The sequence below is a fragment of the Zalophus californianus genome, chromosome 14 (genome assembly GCF_009762305.2).
Source record: "Zalophus californianus isolate mZalCal1 chromosome 14, mZalCal1.pri.v2, whole genome shotgun sequence".
Lineage (NCBI taxonomy): Eukaryota > Metazoa > Chordata > Mammalia > Carnivora > Otariidae > Zalophus > Zalophus californianus.
This window is the reverse complement of record NC_045608.1, coordinates 21,721,902-21,738,060: the sequence shown is the minus strand read 5'-3', so window position 1 is coordinate 21,738,060 and position 16,159 is coordinate 21,721,902. Positions and strand designations below refer to the sequence as shown.

The 16,159-nt window shown below is 39.6% G+C and overlaps 1 protein-coding gene across 5 annotated transcripts in view; it reads left to right on the top strand.

Annotated features, from left to right (window-relative positions):
• TTC28 (tetratricopeptide repeat domain 28) overlaps window positions 1–16,159 on the top strand; it is a 659,289-nt gene that overhangs the window by 384,526 nt on the left and 258,604 nt on the right. The window lies entirely within an intron of this gene.

Sequence of the window (16,159 nt, the reverse complement as noted above, 5' to 3'; positions counted from 1 at the left end):
ACAACAGAGTTTTTTGGTACTATTTTGTGCTCTGTTGTATCCCCAGCATCTAGAATACTGCTTCATGCAGAGTAGATTCTCAGTAACTATTTGTTGGATGCGTTAATTGTCCTTGGGAGAAATCAAGAATCTAAATTAGGCTGATATCCTCAGGGTAAGAGAAAGGTATAGATTTTTACCACCTCCATCCCCAGCGGGCCAGGTAGGGGAGCAGAAGCACAAAGAGAGCAGAAGGATTCCCTCCGGGAAGTGTCTGTATGAGGACACAGGAGTCCTATTATGATCTTGCACCGTGAATGTGGTGACCGTTTCCTTCCCAGAACCAAGGGTGAGAAGGAGAAGTAGGAGGAAATTAGGAATGATGCTTCGGAAATAGGAATAGTTGTTGGGGCTCATCTCACTGTTCTGCTCTCTCCTGTAATTACAACCAGTGTCACGTCAAAGGCCAGGGCGGCCCCCTGGCATGGCCTGAGAGTGAACCCTTAGTCTAGAGCAGAATTGGTCCCAAGTCCAGGAAACACTGGCCTATCATTCTTTAAGCACATACTAACAGGATGCCGAATCATGCCAAACAAGTTAGACAAAGGCCAGATTAATTTGGGAGATGCTGTTTTTCCATTGATAGATTCTGTTGCTGCTATTGTTGTTTCGTTCTGCTTTGTTTTGGCAAAGCCTATTTATTTGGTTTCTGGATTTTGATAATTTCACCTTGTGTTTTCCAAATCCATCATGTTAAAATGAGTTCTTTTTTTTTTTGTCCTTTAAAAAACACTGGAAGGCTAAGTTGGAGACTAACTTAGTACTATGATGATCATTCTAGTTCTTGCCACAAAGAAATAGAGGTTTTATTTTTTAGCTGTCTGACTTGTTGGGATTCCTTTCTAGCCTATATTTATCAAAAAGAAATAAAGAAACTTTTAGCCCCATTCTTTTCCAGATGGATAAAATATACCAGTCTGTTCCATTCGCTAATGAAGAATGGATACAGTAGGGTCCTGGAGAGTTGGTCCAAAATTTGTTCCTTTAATGCAAAATTTTATAGTTCAAGATCACAACTACTAGTTTTCCACTGCTTCCATTCCTGCCTCATAAAAAGAGAATTGTTCAGAGGTATGTTTATGTCCCACGAGATTATGCTTTAGGACATGTGATTGCCCTAAACAAAGCACAGGCTCTGCTAGTTCCTAATAAATTATTATGTCTTCCACATCTGTTCCCGTCTTTTCTCCGAAGCATTCGTCTAAGAGAACACAGCATTAACTGAAAATACCCGAATTGTGACAAGACATTTTTCTGATAAATGCATTGACAGTTGATCTGTTGTGATTAGAGGAAAACCTCAAGAGTAGAGGGTTTGGGGCTGAAAACTGACTTTCTGCCTCTACTGCCAGACAGCTTCTCCTTCTGCCCTTTTCCCCTTTCCTCGCAATTTCCTCTGAGAGAAATCATGTGACCTTGTCACCACAGTTTTTAATGCCAAATATCTAAGTGTCTTTAAAATGCAGCACAACACTTTTAAAGGCAAATAGTGAAGTAGTTTCATCTGACATTTCCATTATAGCTGCTCTTAGTGGATTCTAGACATCATACATAAAGGTGGCTGGCTGGTTCTTTTTTAAAAAAAAATCATGATGCAAACCCATTGAGCTGTCTTTTCATATTTGATGCTCCATCCATTGAACATGAAGCACATTTTTTTCTTAGAAATGTGATTTGATCTGAGGATATCTGCAATAGTCTGGCCTAAATTTTTCTATCATTTGTCTTATATTTTAGAGATACAGCCATTTCTTCTAGTTTTGTGACCTACCTAAGCATTTCTGAACTAACATCAATTACTTTGTTATCTCTAGTACTCTGAGTCCAAACTGAAAAAAACAAAATGTTAAATTGCCACCATTATTGCCATTACTGTCAAATTGTTGTTTTACGTAGAAATGAAAATTGTATTCTCAGACTTTGTAAACGCTTTGTTTTTGCATCTGAAAACTTTTATTAAATTCATTTTTATTCACTCATTAAGTATTTAATGAACACCTACTGTGGATTAAGAACAATGTATGATGATTGTGATACAGAAATGGACAAGATTCGTGTGCCTGAGTGGCTCAGATGGTTAAGCGTCTGCCTTCGGCTCAGGTCATGATCCCAGGGTCCTGGGATCAAGTCCCACATCAGACTCCCTGCTCCTTGGGAGCCTGCTTCTCCCTCTGCCTCTATCTCTCTGTCTCTCATGAATAAATAAATAAAATCTTTAAATAAATGAATACATACATACATAAATAAATAAAGAAATGGACAAGATTCAGTCCCTGCCTTTGAAGAGCTCACAATCCAGAAAGAAAGGCAGATAGGTAAACAGGGAAATTACAATTACAGCAATAATAAATTGCTTCTAAAGAGCTATTGCATGTCCATGATATGTGCACATCTACCACATTTTACCAGTTGACTCCCCGCCAATAATGGAAAACCAGATTGTCTTCAGCTTCCTAACACAACAGCAGTGCTTTGAAGATCACCTTTGTATTTGTTCCTTTCTGAACCTGTATGAGAATTTCTTTGAAACATATACTCAGAGGTGGAAGTGTGAGGTCGTAGGATATATGTATACTTGATTAACCAAAAACTGCCAGATTCTTCCCTGGGGTAGATGTATGAGTATACATCCACAAATATGTCCCTATGTCCCACATCTCGATCGACACCTGGATTCTTCAACATTCTACTTTTTGGTGACCTAACAAGAATAAAATGCTTCCTCATTGTTTTAATTTGCATTTCTTTCATTACTAATGAATTTGAGCATCTACTGATATTCTCGTTAGCCTTTGAGTTTCCTCCTTTATAAATTGTTAGTCTTTTTGTTGTTGTTGTTGTTGTTGTTTTTGTTGTTATTGTTGGGGTTGCAGTCCTGTGAATTTGCAGGCATTTTTCACATGCTGTATGAGTTCAGGTCACTTACCAGGTTTAGACCTTGCAGATGTCTTATTGCCATCTTCGTTGCGAGTGAGTTTGTGTAATTATTTGTATATTTTGCATTTTACCCTTACTTTATAAAAATGAGTGGGAAATTTAAATATAAAAGTACTAATACTAGCAAAAAGGATATGTAGGTCTCATAAACTAATACAGTTGAGGTAAAGATGGAAATTATTGGTCCTTCCCCACATAGTATGTCTTTGTCCTCAACTTGACTGTTTGACTTCTCCTAGTAAATGAGGAAAAAGAATAAAACTGAAGAACATATGTAAAATGCTGAAAATGTATCTCTGAAGATCCCATCTAAGAGCTTGGATGTAACTGTAGAACAGGAACTTCCCTTAGAACATGAAATTCCATTGTTTGACCTGTGCACATTCAACCTTTGTTCGCATTTTCAAGAACAAATTACCAATAGTAGGGCCCAGCTCTGAGAGACCAGTTACAAGAGTATTGCTAAGTAGTGTTCACTACTTTAGGGCACCAACTAATTCCAACCAGAGTATATTCATAAAATTATATTTGGCTTCTGCTAATGAAGGTGGAAGATAGGAGGACTAAAAGAGTATGGAGGGCAAGTATTTTATTCTTTGGGGAAAATTTTGGGGACCTTTTACTCGGTGCCTTTTAATTAATATAAAGAAAAGAGGTAGGATTTCTATGAGGGCGGTGGTGGTAAGAATCAGCTAAGACTTTCTGTAAGATTTCCTTACAAAGCTTAGTAAAGTGAGTAAGTGATAATGTAGTTTTTCTTCTGTCTTTAACCCTTAGTTAACCTCTTTCTCCTCACCATTATCCTTATGAATATCTTCAAGTCTCTTCTATTTTAGAAAAAAAATTCCCTTGACCTTGTGTCCCTTTTTAGCTACTGTGCTATTTCTTACCACCAATGTGTGCCACATTTCTCAAAAACATAATCTATGGTTAGTAGTGACACTTTCTGACTTTGTAGTCACTCTTTAAAAAAAAATCTCTTTAATCATGTTGAAATGTTTATTTTATAAGCTTTTCTAAACCAAACTCAACTTCAGACAGGACAGGCTAGGTTATCCTGCAATCATAACCAACCCCCAAATCTTAGTGGTTTAGAACAACACGGGTGCATTTTTTTTAATGCTATCTGTTCTTTGCAGATCATCAGAGAGTCTCTGCTCATTGTAGTCACTCAGAGACCCAGACTGAAAGATCAGCCATCATCTTGAGCATCACTGGTTGCCACATGAGAGTGAAAAGAGGGCCTTACACTGGAACTAACACATGTTACTCACCTACAAGTGGGCTAAGTGGTGTAATATTACATGCCTAGAAGGCAAAGGGCTGGAAATATTTGGTATTAGCACTAATGACAACCACAGTTAAATTATTTCACATTTCAGGGGTTCAGATTCTCAATTTATTGTGTCTTGTGACGTCCTCATGGAGATTGGCTTTCTTGTGTGGTCTGTTCCTTTTTCAAATCACTCCTGTATTAGGAGTGATTGTGGAAGAGTTCCTGCAGATTGGCTTTGCATTGGCTCTGCTGAAGAAACAAGGGTGTTTCCCTGGTCTAGAACTTGTTCTTTTTTTTTTTTTTTAAGATTTTATTTATTTATTTGACAGAGAGAGAGAGAGAGAGAGCGCGCACAGGCAGGGGGAGCAGCAGAGGGAGAGGGAGAAACAGGCTTCCCTCTGAGCAGGGAGCCCGACATGGGGCTCGATCTCAGGACCCTGGGATCATGACCTGAGCTGAAGGCAGATGCTCAACTGACTGAGCCACCCAGGAGCCCCTAGAACTTGTTCTTAAGGTGGATTTCTTGGTTTGAGATTCCATACAATTTGGGAGGTTTAAATTCAGACTCAAGAGCTGTTCATCACATAGGCCTAGGGTTTTAATCTTTCACTTTTACTGGATGTGATGTTTGTATGCAACAAGACAGATGACAAGGTTTCCTGTGTCTTCCAGGGATGGGTTTTCTAGTCCCCCTTTCATGGAGTTGCTGGGTGGGGAGGACAAAGGGGAGGCCTTTCCAGGGTCCTTGCTTTATACAAGGGTATCATTTCTGGTTCTCTGCCTTCTGGAAACCTATCGCCAGGTTTCCTCCTCCCTATTCGAGTATTCTTCCTCATTAGATGGCTCCTGGACCGCCACTCTTATTGGCTCCCATATTTAATATTTTGGTTTTGAGTTCCCTCTGTTTCTAGCATCTGGGAGATTTTAACGTGTGCTTATATCTGACATTTCTATGTGTTTTAGTGGGAGGAGGTCCAACCCAGGTATCCGTGGATACTTTTTCAGCTTCTTAGCGTACCAGACATTTTTTGCACATTCAGTATTCCTGAATGAGCACTCTGTTGGAGATATTCTCCTTCCTTGGCTTTTCTCTTCTGATTCTTTTAGCACTTTGAATTTTTTCAATTCCATTCTTGGGCTTTCCCAAAGATACTCACCAAATGTTGATGTTCTTCAACTTCATTGTTCACTGTGTTTTTCTCTACATTCTCTCTTTGTATGATCCCATATATTTTCATCATCATAACTAATACCAAAAATGTATTTTCAGACTTACCCTTCCTTTCCTCATATACTCATTGGCCTCCCAGACATACACAAACTGAGCTTATCTAAACCAGGGCTCATTACTTTCCCCTCAAAGCTCATTCTCTCCATGAATTTCTGATACCACTTAATGATGCTACTGTTTTCCTAGTCATTCAAATAGGAAACCTGGCCTGTTATCATAGGTTCTTCCTCTCTTTCTCCCTCAACTCCTCATCTAGCCAGATACCAGGAACTACTCTTTTAGCTCTTAGATATCTCCTCTCTATCCCTACTACCATACGGAATTAAGGTCCTCATTATTCATTCATGTACTCATACACAAGTATATATAGGATACCTACTATGTGCCAGGTATTGTGTGCTGAGTGCTGAGGTCACAGTAGTGACTAATACAACAAAGTCCTTGCCCCATAGAGCTTCCATTCGTATGCAGGATATAGTGAATGAATAAGTATATTATGTATAAGATGATGTTAGGGAGCAAAAAGTCATTGCATTGCAGGGACATTGTATTGTTACCTAGTGGTGATTTAGGTAACTTGCAGGTTTGGTGTTTTGGAATGTGAATAAAATCTGACTTGAAGATTCAACCTGTTATTAAAATAAGTTCCAGAAAATGCCGAACTATGACTATTTCTCTAAGTTTGAGATATGCAAAACATAAATTTACTTAAAGTAGTTTGGAAGTCAAACAGTTGTTTCCATTACATTATTGAAATGTATTCCTATAAAAAGTCATTTGAGGGGTACCTGGGTGGCTCAGTCGTTAAGCGTCTGCCTTCAGCTCAGGTCTGGTCCCAGGGTCCTGGGATCGAGCCCTGCATCGAGCTCCCTGCTCCACAGGAAGCCTGCTTCTCCCTCTCCCACCCACCCTGCTTGTGTTCCCTCTCTCGCTGTCTCTCTCTCTCTGTCAAATAAATAAATAAAATCTTTTAAAAAAAAGTCATTTGATTATATAGATATTTTATATGGTGGTTTTTTTCTTTAAGTTATATTTAGAATATTTCCCGGAAGTAGAAATATATACTCCCTTCTCAGGAGTATTTAATTTTCTTTTCATTTAATATTTTGTTTTTCAGTCAATTCTCTGAAATATCTATGTAAACTTTTTGTTGGTGTCTTTAAAATGATGTGACTTTTTCAGAAAACATAGCAACAACAAATATGTTTATGGATTGAGTGAGCACTAGAGTACCTAAAGCCTGTCTCAGCATTTAACAGGAAGGGTGTATATTTGGGTATCTTTATATCCACATTATGCTGTTCTTTGGCTTGCTACTGTTGGTGATGAATTGGTCATGTTTCTAAAACAGCTATGTAACTAATGACTCCTGTTGGGGGAAGGGCGGGGGGCAGAACATTGATCGGGGCTTGCTGGGCGAGTTAATGACCATCACATCTGTCCCCATAGTCCGCTTCTGCCAGAGGATGGTGCCAGGTCTTTTGTGGTCTTTGAACACAAACCTGAGTCTTTCCTCTAATGTCTTCATCTTTCAAAGACTCCAGCAGTGCTAAATGGAGATGAACCTGGCAGTCTGAAATGAGGGAAAAAAAGATCCCAGCATCCAACTTATTGCAAATGAACAGCTTCTCTCTGGTTTCAGCTGTTTCATTTAGATAAATGCTTCTAGGAAGATGAGACACCATTTGCATTTATGGGTTTAATCGTGGCAGTTAGAGCTTAACTATCTGGCTTCAGTTTTATAGAAATACCTACCATCATCCACCTCTACCCCTCCTTTCTTGATCTTACAGCCATTCTCAACTCAGACCTTTGCAAGAGCAGGTATGGCAGGTTAAAAACGGTGATCGGAGACTTCACAATCTTATTCTCACAGTGATATACTGGACTTTTATTTTTGTTAGGGAGTTGTCGTGGATGTTAACCAATGGCTGTGGCTACTCTTGGATAGTGGGACAGGAGTTGTTGAAAATCTGTTGGAGTTGCCTTATCAATTGAGTTGGAGCAAAAGATAGCAGTGGAATCACTCCATATTGGCCCGGGGCTGTTCTGGAAAGAGTTGTAGCATGTTATTCATATGCACAAATTATGATACTGAATAATTTTGTGGCTATTTCTGAGTTGTGTCCTCACTGCATATAATACAGTTTAATTTCCTCTCCTAAAAAAAGTTAGTAACTGAGTGGAGAATGTCTTATAGCTAGCTGACATGGCTAATTAGGGGGTGTCTTGGGGGTGTCGGATAAATGCTCACGGTCTTGGTATGTCTTTGTTTTGCTTTTAATCACATGAAATATGAGGGGGGGAGGAAAGGTAGGAGGGGTTTTCTGGTTTCAGAATATTTTTTAATGGGTAATGGGATGGAAGTAACCTATCTTGTAGCCCTTTTAATGTTTCAAAGCATACACTTTCTCATGTTTTCATATCATTGATTAGGATAAATATTATTGTTCCATACATTAGACTGTGAAACACAGCTCAAAATAGGTTAAAAAATTGATTAAGATGGTTTAATTAATTACTAATCATATGCCAGCATGTATTTGTGAATCACTTTACCTTTTAGTTGATAATTCATACATACTGTATTTTTGTTTCTCCCAGCAGTGTCAGAGTCAGGTATGGAGTCCAGTTCTCATTTCCGGTTCTGTGGCTATTTTCTAAACTTGGTGTTGGCCAATTTTTCAGTAAAAGACCAGGTTTTTGGGGCCAGTTGCAACTGTGCAGTTCTGCCATTGTAGCACAAAAACAACCATAGACAAACCAATGGGTGTGGCTATGTTCCAATTAAACTTTATTTACAAAAATAGGTGGTGGGTGGGATTTGGCCAACTCTTTGTGTAAACCAGTAGCTTCCAAACTTCCCCTTACTAAAGGGCCTTTTATGGTTCCCATCTGTTCATCTTTCCAGCCTCTCATGTTTTAAAAGTTGGATTTTTTTTTTAAAGATTTTATTTATTTGAGAGAGAGAGTGAGCATGATTGGGGAGGAGGGGCAGAGAGAGAGGGAGAGGGAGAAGCAGACCCCCTCCCTCGCTCCCGAGCAGGAAGCCTGACATAGGGCTCCATCCCAGGACCCTGAGATCATGACCTGAGCTGAAGGCAGATGCTTAACGGACTGAGCCACCCAGGCACCCCACAAACTCAGTATTGAATAATAATGAGTTCACTCTCCCAATTTTAAATTAATGCCAATCAAAACCTGTCATGGCCATGTTTCTTAAAAGCTTTGACCCCTGAGTCAGATATTGCCTTGTGATGCTCAGATTCCAATTTCCTGTCGAGGGCATAGCCACCAAGATAATGATTTGAAAATTAGAAAACTCAAGCCCTAGTCTAGTTGCCTACCTCCTTCCTTAGCCTCTGTAGTCTGTTACATGCCAACCACAGAAAGGGGCCAACCCTGCCATCAGGTGGTGGGAATAATCTCCTGATGTCTGCATCTGTAGGCTTGCATGCCAGCCACTCTCTCAGTCACCAGGTAGCCTCAAGCAGCTAACTTAACCCCCAAAATTGCTTCCCAAGATAAGCCTCAATATTGTTTGGGATGGTGGCATAATCATTTCCTTAGTGGGTAAGCATCTTTTTAGAATCATGTGTCAAAATATAGAAGTGATTCAAAACCAAATACTAATATTTTTGTGCTAGGGAATATATACTTTGAAAATTTAAGAGAATTTGGCTTATTAGATTAATGGGTCAGCCTTGTGATTCTTAATATATGTATCTGAGTAATTGAGTAGACTTATGATTTTGAATTAGAACGCCTAAGTTTGTAAACAATATTGGAATATTAGAGAGCCCAAGAATGATCATATTTGAACATTTATTCATAAGAATTACCTACAGGGGTGCCTGGTGGCTTGGTCAGTTGCCTGTCTTGGTCTTGGCTCAAGTCATGATCAGGGTCGTGAGATCGAGCCCTTGGAATTATGCCCTTCTCCCTCTGCCCCTCCCTCCACTCGCACTCTCTCTCTCAAATAAGTAAGTAAATAAATAAATAAAATCTTTAAGACAAAAAGAATTACCTACATTCTTTCTCTGTCAGATAACTAGAGAACTTCAAAAGAGAACTGAATATATTAAATTTATAAATGTAGTTTAAAGCATGTGAGTTTGAAACAGTCTCTCTTTATGTGAGGGTAGAAAGAGAATAATCAGAAAACTAAGCTTGAAATCTTAAGAGTGAAGTAGAGTTTTGAATTTTGAAATATAATAAATGAATAAATAAAACAAGGAATGCCTGTATAGTCTTTTCTGTGCATGTCCTCTAAGACATTAAAAAGAAAAACATCCCACTGAAATGATCAGGATGAATATCATCATGACTATACTATGCTGATGGAATTGCAGGCACAGCAAAGAAATGTGACATTTTAGTTAGATTGCACACTTTACAGTTTCCTAGAGGCCTTTGAAATATTGAAAATGGTTTATGAATCTCAGGACTGTCTTCCAGGATCATGATTTGGCAGTTACTTACATTAGACACCTCTCTTATGTGTAGAATTCACTTCTTAGTTGAATGTTAATTGAAATGTTATATTTAAGTGGCTGAGAGTCCTCATTTTAATCACAACAAGAGGAGTGAAATCTCAAAGATGCTGCTCTGAGGAACAGTGAATTGGTCTCAACATGAAATAGTGAGTGAGTGGTTGGTCTTCAGGCCTGACCTCTGAGGTAATGTCTCAGAACTGAGTTTTCAATAAAATAGATAAAGAATTTTTATTAAGTTTCCTGAGCTGGAAACACATCCATCCTCTCATTTTGCTGGACAATGTGTTTACCATTAAGGGCCTGCCCGTCTCAGGGAGAGCTCAAGGCGGCCATGGAGGGCACACGACCCTGCCGTAGGGGGAAGTGAAGCTTGGCTGAATCCCAGTTGCATTACAAGTCCTGGTGGAGGTGCTGCCCTTTTGCCCTTGTCCTTGGGAAATTCATCAGTTCTTCGAGCGAGAGATTACAAGACATTATCTCATTCAGCCCTCTGACTCCAAGTAGAAATTCACTTAAATTATCTCTGGCAAAGGAGAATGTCTTCATGTATTACTTGTATAATTCAAAATTAATTTTAAAGATTGTATTTTAAAAAAAAATTACCTGTGGGAGATTTTGTTCTACCTACTCCTAAGATCTGCAGGGATGGTGAGTCACCTTGCTACCCTTTGAGAAGTAGTGACGAGAAAGATAATTAGAGCTTACAGATATTGAATATTTTCTGTGTGCCAGATACTGAAGCAGAAGCTTTCTGTGCATTCACTTATTTAATCCTCACAGCTACCCAGTGGGGCAGATACTGTTCTCGTCCTCATTTTACAAATGAGCAGACTCAGGGTTAGAGCTCCCAAGTGGTGGAGTTGGGGTCTGAAACCTGGGTTTGTCTCATTTCAAGAGCTGTGCTTTCAAATCTCGGTGTTACTCTCACTTCCCCAGTTATGGTAGTTAGTTTGTCATATTGTGTTTTTCTTCTGGGAATAGATTATTAGGCTATATAAAGAATTCTATCATACAGTGCAAATGGAAGAATTTGGGGCATTAAGGAATTAATATTATTCCCGTGGGTCTACCTATTATTAATTAACTTGTACAGTATGTATGTTTGGAAGGACATATTTACTCACATGGTAAGGCTGGTATAAAAGGAAAAACAGTTTGTGTAGTTCTGTATATTCTCCCTGTGTTAAATACCCCATACTGCTTTAAGTTTTTAGTTTTTTCTCACTGTGTGGAAAAGTGGAGAAGCTAGACTAGTGAATTATCAATCCCTCATGAAATGAATTTGGAAACAAACCTGCAAGAGAACTTTGATGTGAAATAAGAGTGTGGACCTTTATTCTTGACCTCATGGATTACAAGCCATATAGGTTTACAAGGTACTTTGGGCAGGATCCTTTCTTTCTCTCTAAGTAAACATCAGTGGAGAGCACACTCTAGTGTGGCTTCCTTGGGTATATATTATGAAGGACAGAGCAGCAACCAGAAAGTGGGATCATATTCCAAGTCTTTCCTCTTTATTAGCTATTGAGCTGGAAAAAAACACACACACACACAAAAAAAGCCCACAAAAATACCCCCCAAAAACCCTACCTATTTACTTGAGTAGTGTATATGGTGTAGGGTATATATAGGCTATCTTCACACTATTTTTGTAGTTGGCAGTGTTGAGAATTATGTTCTGTTTTAAATTCTGATGTCCTCCTTAATTAAAGAGCACCTCTGGAATTAAGTCTCATTTTTTCCATGGCGAATGAGACCCCAAGAAAGGAGTAGAGATTAAAGTAAATTCAACCCCCAGCCTGGCCCCTGGTTTCTAAGCTGGCTACAGTGAGAACTGTCAGGGAGATAGATGGGGGCTCTAAGGTTTCCTGGAGTTTTCAGCCATGTGTGGGCACCACATGTGGTGTGTTCAGTGAATACAAATACAAGAACACATGCTGTTTCCATTAGGGACACTCAGACCCCTCTCTGTCCCCAGCCTTACTACAGAGTTGAATGGGTCATTTATCATAGGCCACTTACTGATACTGACTGGCGCTCAGGCCCTGTTACAAGTAAGAAGCATACAGTGTGACTTCGTTCTTTTAGAATGTTTATTATACAGGATATTATTTCTTAAGAATATCCAAGCTCATTTGCAAAGAGGAAGCATTTTATTAGGTGCTTCTAGCAGGGGAAATGTATTTAAAATGCAAATCTGACCATGTATCTACCTTGCTTCAACCTTTCAATGACTCATGATAATCAAAATCATTCAGGACCAGGTTCTGTCTTCTCTGCAGTCTCATCCCCTTTGTTACCTCTAGAAGGCTAAATTGCTGTTAGCTATCCACATGTATCAGTCCGTTTTTGGCCTTCCCTTGACCTCTGCTTCTTTGTGCCTTTTGTTGACAAGGCCTTTCTCCTCCTTGTGAAGGTATTCTCATTTTATAAGACTTAGATCAGATATCACTACCCCCAGCAAGTCTTTCCTATTTCTCTTCCCCCAGCCTGGGTTTGGCATCCTCCTCCTCCGTTTGCTCAGAAAATGGGGAGATGGCATCTGTCATAGGGAGCTCTTCTCTCTCTGTATTGAAACAGTGTTTGTGTCCCTGTCTCCTGGTGCAAGCAGCCGGAAGGCTGGCTTGCACTCCTTTCCTCAGCCACCTTTAGGTGCCCGGCCCAGGGTCTGGAGCAACACAATGCTAGTGATTCTTGAACTGAATTGAACTGCCTAGTAAGCACTCTGAGCTTCACTCAGGCACAGTCCCATCTGATTCTCGTTATATCCCTTATCCCAGTGCCTTGCACACCCACATCATGAGAAAGTTCGTACTGAAGAACTGGCTGGCAGTGTGACTCCTTCAGTTTTCCTTGATTGAAGAGCACAGACATACAAATTGTAGTCTGTTTTCTTTCGCGAGGGTTGTCACTGGAGATGCTCTTTATTTAGTGTTGTCTCTTGCGGGCCTGCGAGGTACCCACTAGCCCTATCCCCTATTGTTTATAGTTAGCAAAAAAGTAGTATCTTAGAAAAGGGCGCCTCATATCTTGATCTTAGTCGTTTTTCTGTTTTATTTGGCATAGCTGTCCAGAGTTGGACAGATCTTGTCCTCAGCGAGGGCTCTGGTAGAGTTTCTCATGGTTTCACTGTGTGTTTGCATGCTGTTGACTTACAAGAAATGCATTTTCCTAACCAGGTGCTGGGATGCACACAGTGGTTGATTGGAGTATAGTGTATCCCTGCCTTTTATTCTATCTTACTATTTTTACTAGTTTGCTGTACTTGGTTGGCCTTCCCTCTCCTTACTGCTCCTCCAAGAGGCCACATAGCACAATGGGAGTAAGAGGAGCTTTGAAGGCTGGGATCTTGGGTGAGAGCAGAACTTACCACTTACTAGATTGTGATTGGCCTGTGGCTTAACCCTTTTGAGCTTTAGTTTTCTTGTTTGAAAATGGGGATAGTTCCTATGTCTTAGGTTGGTGTGAGGATTCAGTGAGTTAGATTTTTACAAATAAAGTTGACAAATACTTGGTCACTGCAATTATTACCACATACCACTCTGCTAGGGTGTATGTGGGGTATAAATACTGACACATGAGACAAGTAAGTAGCGATATAAGGTATTATATGCAAAGTGACAAGATTAGCTCCTTGAAGAATCACAAAATGTTAAAAATCAGGAAAGAGCCTTGGAGACTAGATAGTCCAATCCTTCCACTGAAAACAGGGTTTAAATTCTGACTATATCATTTATTAACTATATCACCTCAGATTCACTTCCTTATCTATAAAATAGAGAAATCATTAATATGTATCCCTTTACTTTACAGAAGTGGCCTAAGGATGAAATGATATCATTACTGTGCACTAATAAATGATAGTATAGGTATTACTATAATTGTTAATAACAGAAGGTTCATAATCTTCCTACTGCATTTTGGTTTTATATTAAAAATCATTGGAAGTCTCTGATTTTTTTCCCTGATCACGAAGCATGGAGAACTGTTAAAACAGTTATTCAGTTTTCATGTATCTGCTAAAGGAAATTTCTGCCTCTAAATGTTATCAAAACCCCAAAGGGAAGCTACTGTTCCTGGCCATTTGTGAATGTAAGCATAACTTCTGAAAAACAACTTTCCACAGTATAAACATGAAGGTCTGGCCTGCTTTTTCTCTCTACATTCTGTTCTAGCAAGCTGTAAGGGCATCTGAATGATAACTGCTTTCTTTCTTAATACATAATGTCTCCACTTGAACTTATCTTGCTTGTAGGCATGACACAAGTAACATCAAGGCTGGGCACTGTCAGTAGACCTCCTCCTAGGTGTACGGGGATGGCCAGCTAGATCACTTTCACTTCACTGAGCTGTGAAATTGACACCAAATTGTGCCATTAGCTTGTTTCTGAAGGGTATGTTGTGCTGGATGTTCTCTTCTTGCTTGCACGGTACATGAAAAAAGATGACAAGATAAAAATGTCCCATAAATGAACATGAGTGAGGAAATTTAGATGTAATTTGTCGTGAATTAAAAACACTGAATAATGTATCAAGAGCCCCTGGAAGCAGAGGTGCTGAGAATTCAGAGCATGCAGTCAGTACTTGGGGGGGAAAATGTAGAGCTTTAGGTTTCTCTTTAGAAGCTTTTTCAGATTTTTATTTGCCTTCTTTATACCCTGCTAGCAAGAGGACAGTCTTGCAATCAGTTAAGCCATTCAGTAGCACAGGTCTGTCTGTTTCCTGACTTAAGTGTAGTGGTGTGTTTATGAGAGTCTTTTTCCTCTCCAGAGTTAAATCATTCTTTGCCTGCCTTTTGATTTAAAACACTGAGATAGATTATTTCTCAGTAAAATCTTTCTCCTATACTTGAAAGGAGGCAAAGGTTAACTGTAAATGTGGGAGGAAGAGATTTCTCAGAGTGGGTCCACATCATCCTTGTGAAAGCATTCTGCACGGTAAAGCAGTGGCTGGTCTCCATCTAGCCTTTGTGCTTTCCCTTTGCTTTTCTCCCAGCTATCCACTTAGCTCACTCTCTCACCCCCTCCAGGCTTTTCCCCTGCTTTATTTTCTCCTCACAACTTAGCACTATCTAACTTACTGCCATGTTTATTGCTTCTTGGTAAATATATATATTTCATACTTTGACATCTCTGAAATTCGGATGCATCTAATAATCAATGACATCTGAGATTCTAAAAAATAAATATGTATATTAGTTCATTTTCTTATTGTCTTTTTCTCACCTTTACGATATAAGCTCCATGAGGGCAGAGATATCTCGTTATGTTGCACATTATGTATATCCAGTGCCTGTGACATGATGGGAGCTCAGTATTTGTTGAATGATTAGATAAACTGTCTAGGGTCAAGGGGTTTTGGGGAAAAACTATTCTGCATTTATTCCTCTGTCCTTGTCTGAACCTCCCTTCGGCCCCTACTGTTCACCTTTATCTTAGCCTGCTTGTCTTGTGTGTACCAGAGGATACTCTCACTTTGCCTGGCCTCCACCCCCCCTCTAGCTAGCTTGTGAGGTCATTAAAATAGTGAGGTGGGTGTACAGAGATATCTGTTCCTTATTTCCTGTAATTCAAGCCTAAAACTCTAAGAATTTCCCTGCCAGCTCAGATCTTACTTTGCCTAGCTCTGTAGTTGTCTATAGTCTGTAGTCATGAGAGGAGCATCAAAGCTTGCCCTGTGTTGGGCAGGGCTTTTCAAATTCAGCGGCTAAGGATCAGTTTTAAATTAACAGCCCATCACAGGGCTCCTGGCTGACTCAGTCAGTGCAGTGTGAGACTCTTGATCTCAGGGTTTGGGTTCAAGCCCCACACTGGGTTTAGAGATGACTGAAAAATAAAATTTTCTAAAAACAAAAAACAATGCATCACAAATTGGCCTATTTGTAAAATACAAAAAACAAAAACAAACCAAAAATGAAATAATTTTTTTTTAAATTTGAGAGAGAAAGCACGAAAGCACAAGTGGAGGGGGAGGGGCAAAGGGAGAGGGAGAAGCAGGCTCCCCGCTGAGCAGGGAGCCCGATGTGAAGCTCAATCCCAGGACCTTGGGATCAGGACCTGAGCTGAAGGCAGACGCTTAATGGACTGAGCCACCTAGGCACCCCGAAATAAATTTTTTAAAAGATAGCTTTATGAGCCATAATTTTTAAATTGGATTAAATAGATATAATAACTATGCCAA